A 13,071-nucleotide genomic window follows, 5' to 3' on the forward strand; every position below is an offset into this window, starting at 1 on the left:
AGTAAGCTGATCGGCCTGTAATTTTTCAAGTCCTTGGCGTCTACCTTCTTATGAATTAAGTTAATGTTTGCATTCTTCCAAGCTTCTGGTACAGTCGAGGTCATAAGGCATTGCGTATACAGGGTGGCTAGTTTTTCTAGCACGATGTCCCCTCCATCCTTCAACAGATCTGCTGTTACCTGATCCTCCCCAGCTGGTTTTCCCCTTTTAATTGCTTCTAAGGCTTTCTTTACTTCATCTTTCGTTACTGGCGAGATGACGCATTGCTGTGCACTGCTGTCTTTCTCATTAGTGCTCTGATTACATTGCCTACTGTACAGGTCTGTATAGAACTCTTCGGCTACGTTAACTATCTTATCCATATTGCTAATGACATTGCCCTGCTTGTGTCTTAATGCATACATCTGGTTATTACCTATGCCTAGTTTCCTCTACAATGCTTTTAGGCTACCTCCGTTCTTTAGAGCATGCTCGATTCTTTCCATATTAGACTTCCTTATGTCGGCTACCTTGCGCTTATTTATTAACTTTGATAGCTCCGTTAGTTCTATTCTATAGGTAGGGTTAGACGCCCTCATGCTTTCGCGCTTCTTAATCAGATCTTTCGTCACCTGAGATAGCTTCCCGGTATCCTTTCGAACTGTCCTACCGCCTACTTCTACTGCGCACCCCGTAATTATTGATGTCAGATTATCGTGCATTGAGTGAACATCAAGATCGTCTTCCTCAGTTAAAGCCGAATATCTGTTTTGCAGCGCTATCCTAAACTACTGTGCTTTCCCTCTTACGGCTAACAGGTTATTGGTCTTCTTCTTCACTAGCTTCTTTCGTTCCCTCTTCAAGTCTAAGCTAATTCAAGACCTTACCATTCTGTGGTCGCTACAACACACCTTTCCGAGGACGGCCACATCCTGAATGATGCCAGGTTTAGCGCATAGTATAAAGTCGATTTCATTTTTAGTTTCACCATTAGGGCTCTTCCAGGTCCACTTCCTGTTTTCTCGTTTGCGGAAGAAGGTATTCATGATCCGTAAATTATTTCTATCCGCCAATTCGACTAATAACTCTCCCATGCTATTTCTGAAGCCTATCCCATAGTCACCTACCGCGTGGTCGTCAGCCTGCTTCTTGCCCACCTTCGCGTTGAAGTAGCCCATCAGTACAGTGTACTGCGATTTTACTTTATTCATTGCCGATTCTACGTCCTCATAGAACCTTTCAATAGTCTGGAAATCATGGCTGGATGTGGGTGCGTAGGCCTGCACCACTTTCAGCTTGTACCTCCTATCCAGCCTAATTACTATAGCTGCTACCCTCTCGTTAATACTATAGAACTCCTGTATGTTGCCAGCTATATCCTTAATAATGAAGAATCCCACACCTAGTTCTCGTCTCTCCTCTAATCCGCGATAGCACAGTATGTGTCCGTCCTTTAGTACTGTATACGCCTCACCTGTCCTCCTAACTTCGCTAAGCCCTATCACATCCCATTTAATTCCCGCTAGTTCCTCGAACAGCACTGCAAGGCTAGCCTCACTAGATAAAGTTCCAGCGTTAAACGTTGCCAGGTTCAGACTCCAATGGCGGCCTGTCTGGTGTCATTAGTTACTGCCAAAGCTTCGATGAGCTGCGCAAAGAGCGCCTTTCTACCCGGCGAGCAGGCTTTCAGGAGGCCACACTTTCTAGCTTGGCACTTCCAGGGGACAGTGCTCTCTGGACGAACAGTCGCTCCTCCAGCGCATCCAGCAGTTTTTACGTGAGGAAGTCGCACGCAAGCTATCTTTTTCTACCTGCCCGCCTACGCCTGCGCCGTCGCTCACTCCCAAGCTACAGCGTGTCATTGAGGAGCAAGTCGCTGAAGTACTGCCACCTCCTCCTCAGCCACCCCTGATCGCGGCTCCTCTGACGTATGCCGATGCCATGGTGCGGTCGCGGCCCTCACTTGCTGCCCCTGTCTACAGGCCATTTACCCGGCAGTTAGAACCCCAGTGACTTAGAACCCCACCTTGCCGTTCAGTTGCCCGCTCCCGATCACAGCCCCAGCCACTCAAATCCTGGTGCACACATGAAAACCGCCCTATTAGCTACGCCTGTGGCGTCGCTGGCCACGTGGCTCAATTGTGTCGCAGTCGTGACCCCTACCCTACGATTATAGGCGTCAGCCGACGTACGACCTTCCACCGTCGTCCTCGCCTGCGTCACACGAGCCGCCTCCAGATTCTTCTTCTCCCAGTTACCATCTCCGCTCCCACCGCTCGCCTTTTCCTGGCCGCCGTTCCCGTTCTGCGGTGCTCCGCCGTCCACGCGGAAAACTAACAGCCGCAGTTCCGGAGGCAAGAACTGCTTTCTCAGCGACTCACTGAAGACCTGTTTCTGTGCTTGCCAATATTATTACCGTGTTCTTTGAGGGAGTCGCCGTCGAAGCACTTGTTGACACTGGCGCAGCCGTTTCCGTTCGCAGTCACACCCTCTGTCGCAGACTCAAAAAGTGACGACGTCCCTTCCTTCCGTTTCTCTCCGCCCCGCCAGCGCTCAAGAAATTCGACGTTTAGCCGCTTGCATCGCCCGCCTGCTTATCGAGAACGTTCCCTACACAGTCGAGTTCATCGTCCTCGACTGCTCCTCTCACGACGTTATCCTTGGCTGGGACTTCCTCTCCTCACATCACGCCGTTATTGACGGAGCCCGTGCTCAGCTTGACTTGTCGCCCCACAGTTACGCTCCCTTGGACGTACTCGGTGCTGCTGCCGCTACAGTGGTCATCTCAGAGGACACAGACGTTCCGCCATTCTCTTATGTTCTGGTGCCTCTTTCTTGTGCTGCTCTCTCAGATGCAACTGTCACTTATACTTCATCTTTAAGATGCCCTGACCAGAAGTGTGCTGTCCTGCCTCATGCAGTGCTGACGATTCTTCGTGGCTACAGCGCAATTTCTGTGGCGAACGCGTTCTCCTGCTCTACCACTGTACTCCGTGGCCAATAACTTTGTAGTGTTGCCTTTCTCGATCCCGCCTCAGCATACACACACTTTCGTCGATAGCACGGCCGGCCTTCACGTCAGTGCCATTACGCCTGTTCCCCTCAGTCTTCTGTCGATATTTTTCACCGTTCTGTCGATGCCGCCCTGACGTCTACCCAACGAGACCAGCTTATCGCCGTTCTGCACCTTTTTCAAGTTTCGTTTGACTACCAGGAACCTTCCTTGAGTTGCACTACCACCGTTACCCACCGTATTGACACTGGCACCCATGCGCTTTTGCGCCAACGTCCGTACCGCGTGTCAGCCGCTGAGCGCCGCATCATTGACGAGCAGGTGACCGACATGCTCAAGCGCCACGTGATACAGCCGTCGCAGAGCCCGTGGGCATCACCACTAGTCCTGGTCAAGAAAAAAGACGGTTCCATCTGGTTCTGTGTCGACTAGCATCGTCTCTTCAAGATTACACGCAAGGACATTTACCGTCTCCCCCGAGTCGACGACACCCTCGACTGCCTGCAGGGCGCTGAGTTCTTTTCTTCGTTGGACTTGCACTCCGGTTACTGGCAGGTGCCGATGGCAGAGGCCGGTCGCCTAAAAACTGCACTCGTCTCAAGCCACGCGCTCTTTCAATTTATTGTGATGCCCTTCGGCCTCTGTAATGCACCCGCCACTTTCGAGCGCATGATGGACAACATACTCGGAGGGCTCAAATGGCAGACATGCCTTTGTTACCTAGCCGACGTTGTGATCTTTTCCCCGGACTTTTCGTCTCACCTCCAGTGCCTTTAGTGTGTTCTTCGCTGCCTGGCTGACGCTGGTCTCCATCTCTATTTGAAAAAGTGCCACTTTGGAGCTTGGCATCTTACTATTCTCGGACATATTGTGTCGAAGGATGGTGTTCTCCTGGACCCGGCCAAGTTGCGAGCTCTGGCCGAATTTGTGAAGCCCACTTCTGTAAAAGACCTCCGCAGCTTCGTCGGCCTCTGCTCCTACTTCCGCCCCTTTGTCCGCAATTCCACCTCTATCATCGACCCCCTGACTTAGCTCATTTCCAGCTACCACCTTTCGGCCTGGCCGCCAGCTTCTGATAAAGCGTTTACGACACTCCGTTGCCTCCTGACCACTCCACCAATTCGGCGTCACTTCGACCCTCGTTCTCCGACGGAACTCCACACCGATGCCAGCGGCGTCGGCCTCGGAGCAGTACTCCCTCAGCGCAAGCAAGGCTTTGACGAATGCGTTGTCGCATACGCTAGCCGAACACTCAACGCTGAAAGCAACTATTCTGTGAATGAGAAGGAGTGTTTAGCCATTCTTTGGGCGATCGTAAAATTTCGCCCCTACCTGTACGGGCGCCTTTTTGAAGCTGTCACCGATCACCACGCCCTCTGCTGGTTGTCCTCTTTGAAAGATCCCTCTGGTCACTGTCGTGCTGGGCTCTGGGACTCCATGAGTACGCCATTCGCGTTATCTATCGTTCCAGCCACAAACATGCCAATGCTGATGTATTCTCACGTTGCCCTCTACCACCTGAGCCAGTGACTTCTATATCCGCCCTGCCTTCTGTGACGTTTGAGTCCGCTCATATGGCTACTGAGCAACGCAAAGACCCTTGATTCACTTGCCTCTAGGATCATTTGTCTGCCCAGTCGTCTCGACCTTCTTCCCGAGCTCTCCGTCGTCATTCCCACCATTTCGCTATTCAAGACGAGGTTTTTTACCCCAGCAACTACCTCCCGGATTGTCGCAAGTGGCTTCTTGTTATTCCGATACATCTGCGCTCCTTTATTTGCTCTTCCTACCCTGATGATTCCCAGTGTGCCCATGCCGGATTCTTGGAGACCGTCAGCCGTCTACGACAGCGGTACTACTGGCGTGGGATGGCTCGTTATATCGCCAGTTTGTTCAGTCTTGCACCTAATGCCAGCGACGAAAACATCCACTTTGCCGGCCTGTCGCTCCTATGCAGCCGCTGCCTTGCCCAGCGCAGCCCTTCGAGCATGTTGGCATGAATCTCTACGGCCCTCTTTCCAGCATATCAACCGGTAACCACTGGATCATCGTTGCCATCGACCACCTCACATGCTATGCTGAAACGTCGCCTTTACCATCCGCTACAGCCCACGACATTGCATCCTTCATTATCCATAGCATCATTCTTCGCCATGGTGTGCCGAAAAAAGTGCTCTCCTTCAGGAATGCAACGTCGTTCACCGCACCAGCTCCGCCTACAGTCCCCAGACGAATGGCATGGTTGAGCGTTTTAACCGACACTCGGCGACATGCTGGCCATGTGTGTTGCTTCTGACCATTGCAACTGGGACCCCGTTCTTTCTTTCGTCGCATATGCTTATAAATCCGCAGCTCAAGCCACCACCGGTTTGTCTCCATACTTTCCCCGGTACGGCGATGAGCCTTCTTGCACAATATAAACCATTCTACCTTACCGCCCTGATGCTTCCGAATTTACTACTCTTTCTCAAGCCGCAACTTGTGCTGAAGAATGCCGACAGCTTGCCCGGTCCTGCACTTCTTACGCCCAGCAGCAGCACAAAAGCACGTGTAATTCCCTTACACTTCCTTCCGCTTACCTTCCTGACTCATTGGTCTGGCTCTGGGTACCCTCCTCAGGTCCCGGCTTTTCCTCCAAGCTCATTAGCATGCACCAGGGACCCTATCGTATTCTTCAGCAGACATCCCCCGTCAATTACCTCATCGAACCCCTTACGCCATCTGTCACCACTTCGCGCACTTTTGCTTGCTCTCCCAGACACCCTTAGAGCGTGTGGGAGTAGCGGTCTCGGTCACAAAGGAGATGCCCTCGACTCAGCGTGGCAAGCTCAGCCGGAGACCAGCTATCAAGTGACAAGGGGGTTAGTCGTTTGGTGCACTGCTCTCGCCGGTCGCAAGTTAGAAAATTGGTCGGAGCCAAAGGTTCACAAAACAAAACAGTTTATACAGCTGAGAGTCGATAGAAAGGATTTCACTACCACTCGTACGAGCAGATACAAAGTGATTTACAAATACAATGCACTTGAGCAAAATAACAATAGAGAGAGATAACAATTCAACAAAATCTTTGCACATAAAGTGCACAATTACAGAGAGAGACAAACAAAACAAAATTTGTTCACCGGGCACTGCGACAGTCCGACGACCTGAGGAGTTCGACGAGCCGTCCCGCAGGTTGGCGCACGTTGCCTCGCTGGTCCGGGCAGGGCGAGTGGTGTTCTCCCGGAAATCGAGCGGGCGCGCTTCTCGGAAGCTTAAACGGCGGCTCGGGCTAACCGACAGCGGTTTCAGCCGTTCATTTATAGGCACCGACCGCGTCTGTTTGTTCTTCGCGCCAAGGAAGGCGCGCACATACATGCAGCTTCAACTGCACATACTCCTTCTCCTTCTCGCGCCGGGCGCGCGACCCCATCAGTCGAGCGCGGAAATCACCGTCTAGAAAAATCTAGGTCATTCTCGGCACGCTGAGTTATCGGCGCAGGAGAGAAGGGGAGAGGGTATCACTTTGGCGCGAACGAGGTTACCCCATTTCCATCGACAACAAGCAAAAACTTATCCAATATTCGCGAAAAATCGACGCCGCGCGCAGCCATGCCTCCCTCGGCGCCGCGCCGGCGAGCTCAGTTGCAGCAGTAGACAAAGCTACGCACTCTCCGGGGGTCCTTCCCTGCTGTTTTTTGTTTTATTTTTCCGCGCGCGGGCGCGATTGCTTAGGCGCAGCGACGGTTTTTTTCGAAAATGCGCCAAATTTGGTGACACTGCCCCTTCCTTGAAGAATATTGTGCAACAATATTCACAAAACACAGAATTCGTGCGCACATGCTTGCGCTCACAATCTATATGGTGGACGCCAGGATACATACATTCAATCATGTTCTTACATACATGTCACTTGACGATAATCACAATGTACTTCAAAACATACCGCAACTTGGCAACGCATTAACACATCCTTCTAGACAGGGCGCGCACAAATACGATACATACTTTAGCCGATACTTCCACATACATTTCCTACTTGCGCTTCCGTAATGCGCGCGTGAGGACCTTCACAGTTGCCTTTGGTCGCAACAAGAGTCTCTTCGACTCGCGAGTCTTTTTCTCGGTCAACATGGGCATCTGTTTCGCCCCACCTGAACCCTGTAGATAAAGTTGCCGACTCGGAAAATAATTGTGCGCTTAGGTATGCACACACAAACAAGGCAATCGATGGATTCCATGGCACCTGAGTCAAAGCACACAATCTCACAATGTTAACCGGTGTGAATACCCTCTGGGTCACCTTCCCGAATTTTCCTGTGAGACAGAAAGGCAGCTGAAGTAATGTGCACAACAGCACGATGAACATGTCCACAACCTGCGCTAAGCTGAGCCTAGCCGGAGTTTCAGGCACCTTGTCCTCTTGAGCTGTCTTTCTTTCGCGTTCCGCTGCTTCTTTATGACCATTCCCTGGCCTTTTTTCGGTTTCGCGCGGTTTTCTACAGCAGTGCCCGTCCTTTCCAGCGCAAAGGTTTTTTCTTCCTCAGGGCGTTCATCCGCGGGACTCTTCCATTCTTCGTGCTTGACTGTCTGTTTCGCTGCTCTTTTGCTTGAGCTAGCACGCTTGGGCTTCCTTCGCCCCTTCCTTTTCGCTTGACGATCACTGCGCTGTTCTGAAGAGCAGGATCTGGATTTCTCCCGTCCACTAGCCGCACAAGGCTCGTCGTTTTAATGACATCCTTATCTCTCATTAATTTTCGTTTCATTATTACAGCACTGCTTCCCGTGTGCAGCAACACTGTAATTGTTTATTTCATCTACCTTCCCTTTCAGGACAGGCATTCTGTTCATTTCGGCTTCGGGCAGCGCGTTTACTACGGCGTTCACGACTGGTACATTCTTGCCGTTCTTTAGTTCTACAAACCCATTTTCATCTTCCTCCAGCTGGTGACCTGAGGAGGCCCGTACGCAAGATACCTGGGGGGTGGGCTTGCTTGGGTTCGGACAAACCGCGGCTATGTGCCCCCTCTGGTCGCACTTAAAACAAGCTGTTGGGCTACTGTTTGTAGCGCTGTTGCGGCAATTAGATGCATAATGGCCTAACTTGTTGCACAGGTAGAACTTTGGTGGAGCCTTTGGGCTAAATCGGGCATCACGGCTGTCGGTTTTCCCCGTGGTCTCCGAATTCGTATTCTTAATCTTGGTCAGATTTGCTCCTCCTTCAGCTTCAATAAATTGGTCGGCAAGATCCAGCATTTCGGAAAGAGTCTTGGCCCTTCTTTCCTGAAGGTAAAGCGACAAGCTCGGGTGACAGCTACTTAAGAATTGTCCCTTGATTAGTAGCTCACGAAGTGCACTGTGTTCCTGCGCAATTTCTGGCAGTTCTATCCACCGATCAAAGTAGTGACTTAATCTTGCCGCATACTGGGTTGTTACTGTTTCGCCATGTGTGGGTTTCCCTGTTCTGAATTTATCTCGGAATCACTCGGTGGTCAGTCGGAATCGCTTAAGCAAGGCGGCCTTACCTTGCTGCAGCTTGCAGCATCGTCCGGAGAAAGTCGCCCGAATACACTAAGAGCCTCCTCGCTGAGACGTGCTAAGAACGGTAGCACATTCACTGTCTGACCAAATATGACTTCCCGCGGTCCCTTCGAATCGCTTGAGGAACGCGTCGAGATCGTCCCTTTTTCATAAAATCTGGGAAGTAATCTGCTGGCATCTATCCGCAGGCCGCTGCCTTCTTCTCTAGTGCTACGGACTTCCACTGAGTGGTTCCCAGCACTTTGGAGCTCAAGCTTCATGGCAAGCAATTGTTTTTCTCGTTCGAATTCTCTCTCTTTCTTTCTCAACCCTCTCTCTCTCCTTTTCGGCTTCTTCTCGAGCCCACATTCTCTGCTTTTCAACCCTCTCTCTCTCCTTTTCGGCTCCTTTCCAAGCCTTGTGTCTCTCCTTTTCATCCCTCTCTCTCTCTCTCCATATCGGCTTCTTCCCGAGCCTTCTGCCTTTTTTTCAACCTTCTCTCTCTCCTGGTTCACCCATTTCCGTGGTTCAGCCCCGGACATCCCCATCTGGGTGCCAACCTCAACTACTTCCTTCAAGCTCATATTTGGAGGACGAACTACTCAAGACAGACTACCTCTATACGGTGAACCTCAATAACCGCTTAAGCGCGGCACCTCACAATATCGCTCTGCTCCTAAACACTCGTTTACGACCTGTTCGTAAACTCCTTTCGATTGTCTCTACGTTTTCTGAGCTCACAAAGCACCAAACGTCCTGTTGCGGACGCCAGAATATGTCACCATTTCGCGCATTTTTGCGTGCGCTCCCAGACACCCTTACAGCATGTGGAGGTAGCGGTCTCGATCACAAGGGAGGTGCCATCGACTCAGCGTGGCAAGCTCAGCTGGAGACCAGCTACCAAGTGACAAGGGGGTAGGTCGTTTGGCGCCGGCTTTAACAAAACAGATTATACAGCTAAGATCCGATACAAAGGATTTCACTGTCACTCGTACGAGCAGATACAAAGTGATTTACAAATAGAATGCACTCCAAGACAGCAACACTATAGAGAGAAAAAAATTCAACAAAATCTTAGCACCGAAAGTGGAAAAATGCAGAGATAGGCAAAGAAACAAAACAATTTCTTCACCCGGCACTGCGGCAGTCTTACAACCTGAGGAGCTCGATGGGGCCGTCCCGCAGGTTGGCGCACGGTGCCTCGCTGGTCCGGGCTACGCGAATGGTGTTCTCCCGGGAGTCGAGCGGGCGCGCTTCTCGGAAGCTTAAACGGCGGCTCAGGCTAACAGACAGCGGCTGCAGCCCCTCATTTATAGGCGCACACCGCGTCTGTTTGTTAGCGCACATACACGCAGCTTCAACGGCACAAACTCCTTCTCCTTCTCGCGACGGGCGGTCGACCCCATTTGTCGAGCGCGGAAATCACGCCCAGAAAAATCTAAGTTATTCTCGGCACGATGAGTCATCGGCGCAGGAGCGAAGTGGAGAGGGTATAACTTTGGCGCGGACAAGGTTCCCCCTTTCCGTCGAGAACAAGCAAAAACTTCTCCAACATTCGAGAAAAATCGATGCCGCGCGCGGCTATGCCTCCCTCGGCGCCCCGCCGGCGAGCTGAGTTGCAGCCGTAGGCAAAGCTACGCACTCTCTGGGGGTCCTTCCCTGCTGTTTTTGTTTTATTTTTCCGCGCGCGGGCGTGATTGCTTAGGCGCAGCGCCGGTTTTTTTCGAAAAAGCGCCGAACTTTTTGACACCATCCTCTTATCATCATCGCCGAGGCCGCGCCATTGTCCAGACGACCCGCCTCAAACCATACTACGACCCCGCCGTGGTCACACCGGCCTAGGCCGCCAGGTTGGCGTTGTTTCGTCCGGGGGAAATTTCAAGACTGGCCTTCGGATTTGAAATCTTCAGAGGCTGGCGCTTAACGAAGGAGACTACGAGAAGCTCTAGCGCCGAACGCTCCGTCCCTCGTGCGTGCTCCGGACTGACCGCTGCATATTGTCTGTACCTGAACGGTGCCGCTGGTTGTTCGCGATGCAGTGCTTTGTAAGGCATTTCTTTTTACAATAGGCAGAAAAATCTAGCTGTCCATGGAAAACATTTCTCTTTCCTAGGAATGGTTTAACATAAAGGCCTTTCTGTGGAGCATAAAAGAAATCAGTTTCATGAAGGCTTCGTAAACATCTTTCTGAATGATTTTAATCCGTTGGTCCCCACTTGACCTGGCCGTGCATTCAAGGTAGGGGGAATATTTCCTCCTAAATCCGCATACATTGTTTTTTCGTCTCCGAGTGAGAAGAAGCATCGTCTGAATATAATCGTCACATAATGGCAGTCAGAAACGTGCACGCAGATTTCGCTAAGAGTATACACTTCCTGAAAGCAGCCAGTCAGTTCCCGACTGGTAGCCTCCCCGATAGTGCAAAAAAATGGTGCAGCTGGCTATGTAAGTCTTGCCTGAATAGCCCCCATTCACTTCCGGACACGGCAGAGTAATATTAATTATAAGACTAGTCCATTATTTTCGCATGACAGGTAAAACTGAATTTTGCTTTATGCTGGTATTACTACTAAGTACCGTAATTGCCGCCGCAAATAAACGAGTCCCGCTGTAATTGTACTGAAAGTCCTGGTAGGCTCCAAGCGAGAGCCAGTGATAACAATAGTAAAGAAGCGCACTTTCGTATGTATGAAAGCATCTTGTGGTATCAGTTTTCAGAGCGGTATGCTTCGGACTATGCCTGCAGTAAGGTGTCACGTTGAGGGGTTTGGTTTACGGTTTATGGAGTATAACGTACGAAAGTGATTCGCGCTATGAACGACGCCGCATTCAAGGGCTCCGTCACATTGGTGAACAACAAAGAACTCTAGGAGAGCCGTCCGTATTTTACAACTCAGAGCTTTTGTATCCGAAAACGCACAGAGAGGCACTGGACGTTAGATGGCTCGGCTAGCTGTGGTGTAGAGTAAGAACTAAACGAGAACAGAGAAATATGGAGTAAATAAATTATGCAGAACATGTGTACTGCTGGTGAATTTTCTTTTAAATGGAGTTTAATCACTTTTGAAACACTCCTTTTCCGTGTATAGTTCTTTCCGCACGACTGTTTCTACTTGTTGAGTGCGGAAAGTTTATGCGCGTAGCACGCTTTATACTACCTTTGTCCACAAAGATCTGAGAATAAGTCTATTAAAAAACTGCGTTTAACACTGAAATCATTTACGCAGCACACCTTCGAAGTAGTCTTCCTTTCAGTCTATGCATAGTTGCCAATGCTTCTTGAGGTCATGGAAACAGTTGGGAAATGCTTCTTTTGGCTGGGCTGTCAGCTCCTTTGTCGTGGCGTCTTGAATGGCCTCCACGCTTCCCATCCAGCGAGACTTTAGGGCGCTCTTCAGACGTTGAAAAATGAAAAAATCGCATGGGGAGAGGTCAGGCGAATATGGCGGATTGGGAAATACAGTAGTGCAGTGCTTGGCGAGAAATTTTGTCACGCTGAGAGCAGTGTGCGGCCTTGCGTTATCGTAGAGAAGGCTCCATTGTGCAGATGCCCATAGTCAGGTCGACGGCGTCGCAGTGCATCACGCATGTGTTGGAGCACGCGGATATAAAGCTCCTGATTCACCGTCTGTCCTTGTAGGATGAATTTCGGGGGTATGACACCTCTTTCATAAAAAAATGCTATCAGCATCATCCTTGTTTTGGTCTCCTGTCGCCGCACCTTTCCCGACGCCGGAGAGCTTGCGGACCGTCATTTGGCGCTCTTCCTCTTTGTTTGAGAATTGTATTGAAAACATCATACTTCGTGTCCAAAATGATGCTGTCGACGATGCAGCATCCTTATCTGCCTCTGAAAGCAAATCAGCCCTCACTGATCGCCGCGTTTCTTGTTGCCCTGTGTGACGAGTGCGACACTAGTCTGGCATTCAGCTTTTAGTTTCCTGAACTTCTCACGAAAACTTTGGTGGCATGTTGTATAGCTAATGTCGAGAGCTTCTGATAGCATGCGGACTGTAATAGTGCGGTCTTGCTGTATGGTTTGTCTGATACAAGCCATGTTTTCATTCCGCGAGGTTGAAGAGCGTCCCCGCCTTATGACGTCTTCCACCGACGTTCTCCCCGAAACGAGCCTCTTGCGCCACTCGAAAACTCGCACCCGCCAAAATGTCCCTCTGTGGTAAGCGTAACGAAAGAGCTCATACGTCTCTGTGGCTGCCTTGCCAAGCTCCCACAGAATATTATGTTTACACACTGTTCGAGGTGGATGTCCATCTCTCCACATTCATTCACAGTAAAATGTGCAAACAACTAGAGACAACGTATTTTCTACATGTAGCGCAATCTAGCGGCTGCCACAGCAATTAATACAAATAGTTCAGGTTAGTCCGAAAAGATGGCGCTACAAATACGCGCCAAGATTTGTTTTGGGGAATCATTTCTGGACAACAAAAGAAATCAGTATCGAAACATTTAGGACAAAGGTACAGTGTAGTGAAATGAGCCGTACATATCCAGACGCTCACCGTTTTGTGTCAGTACAATAGTGCATATGTTCCACATTTGTGACGAAAATCCACCCT

Source organism: Amblyomma americanum, chromosome 5, assembly GCF_052857255.1.
Source record: "Amblyomma americanum isolate KBUSLIRL-KWMA chromosome 5, ASM5285725v1, whole genome shotgun sequence".
NCBI lineage: Eukaryota > Metazoa > Arthropoda > Arachnida > Ixodida > Ixodidae > Amblyomma > Amblyomma americanum.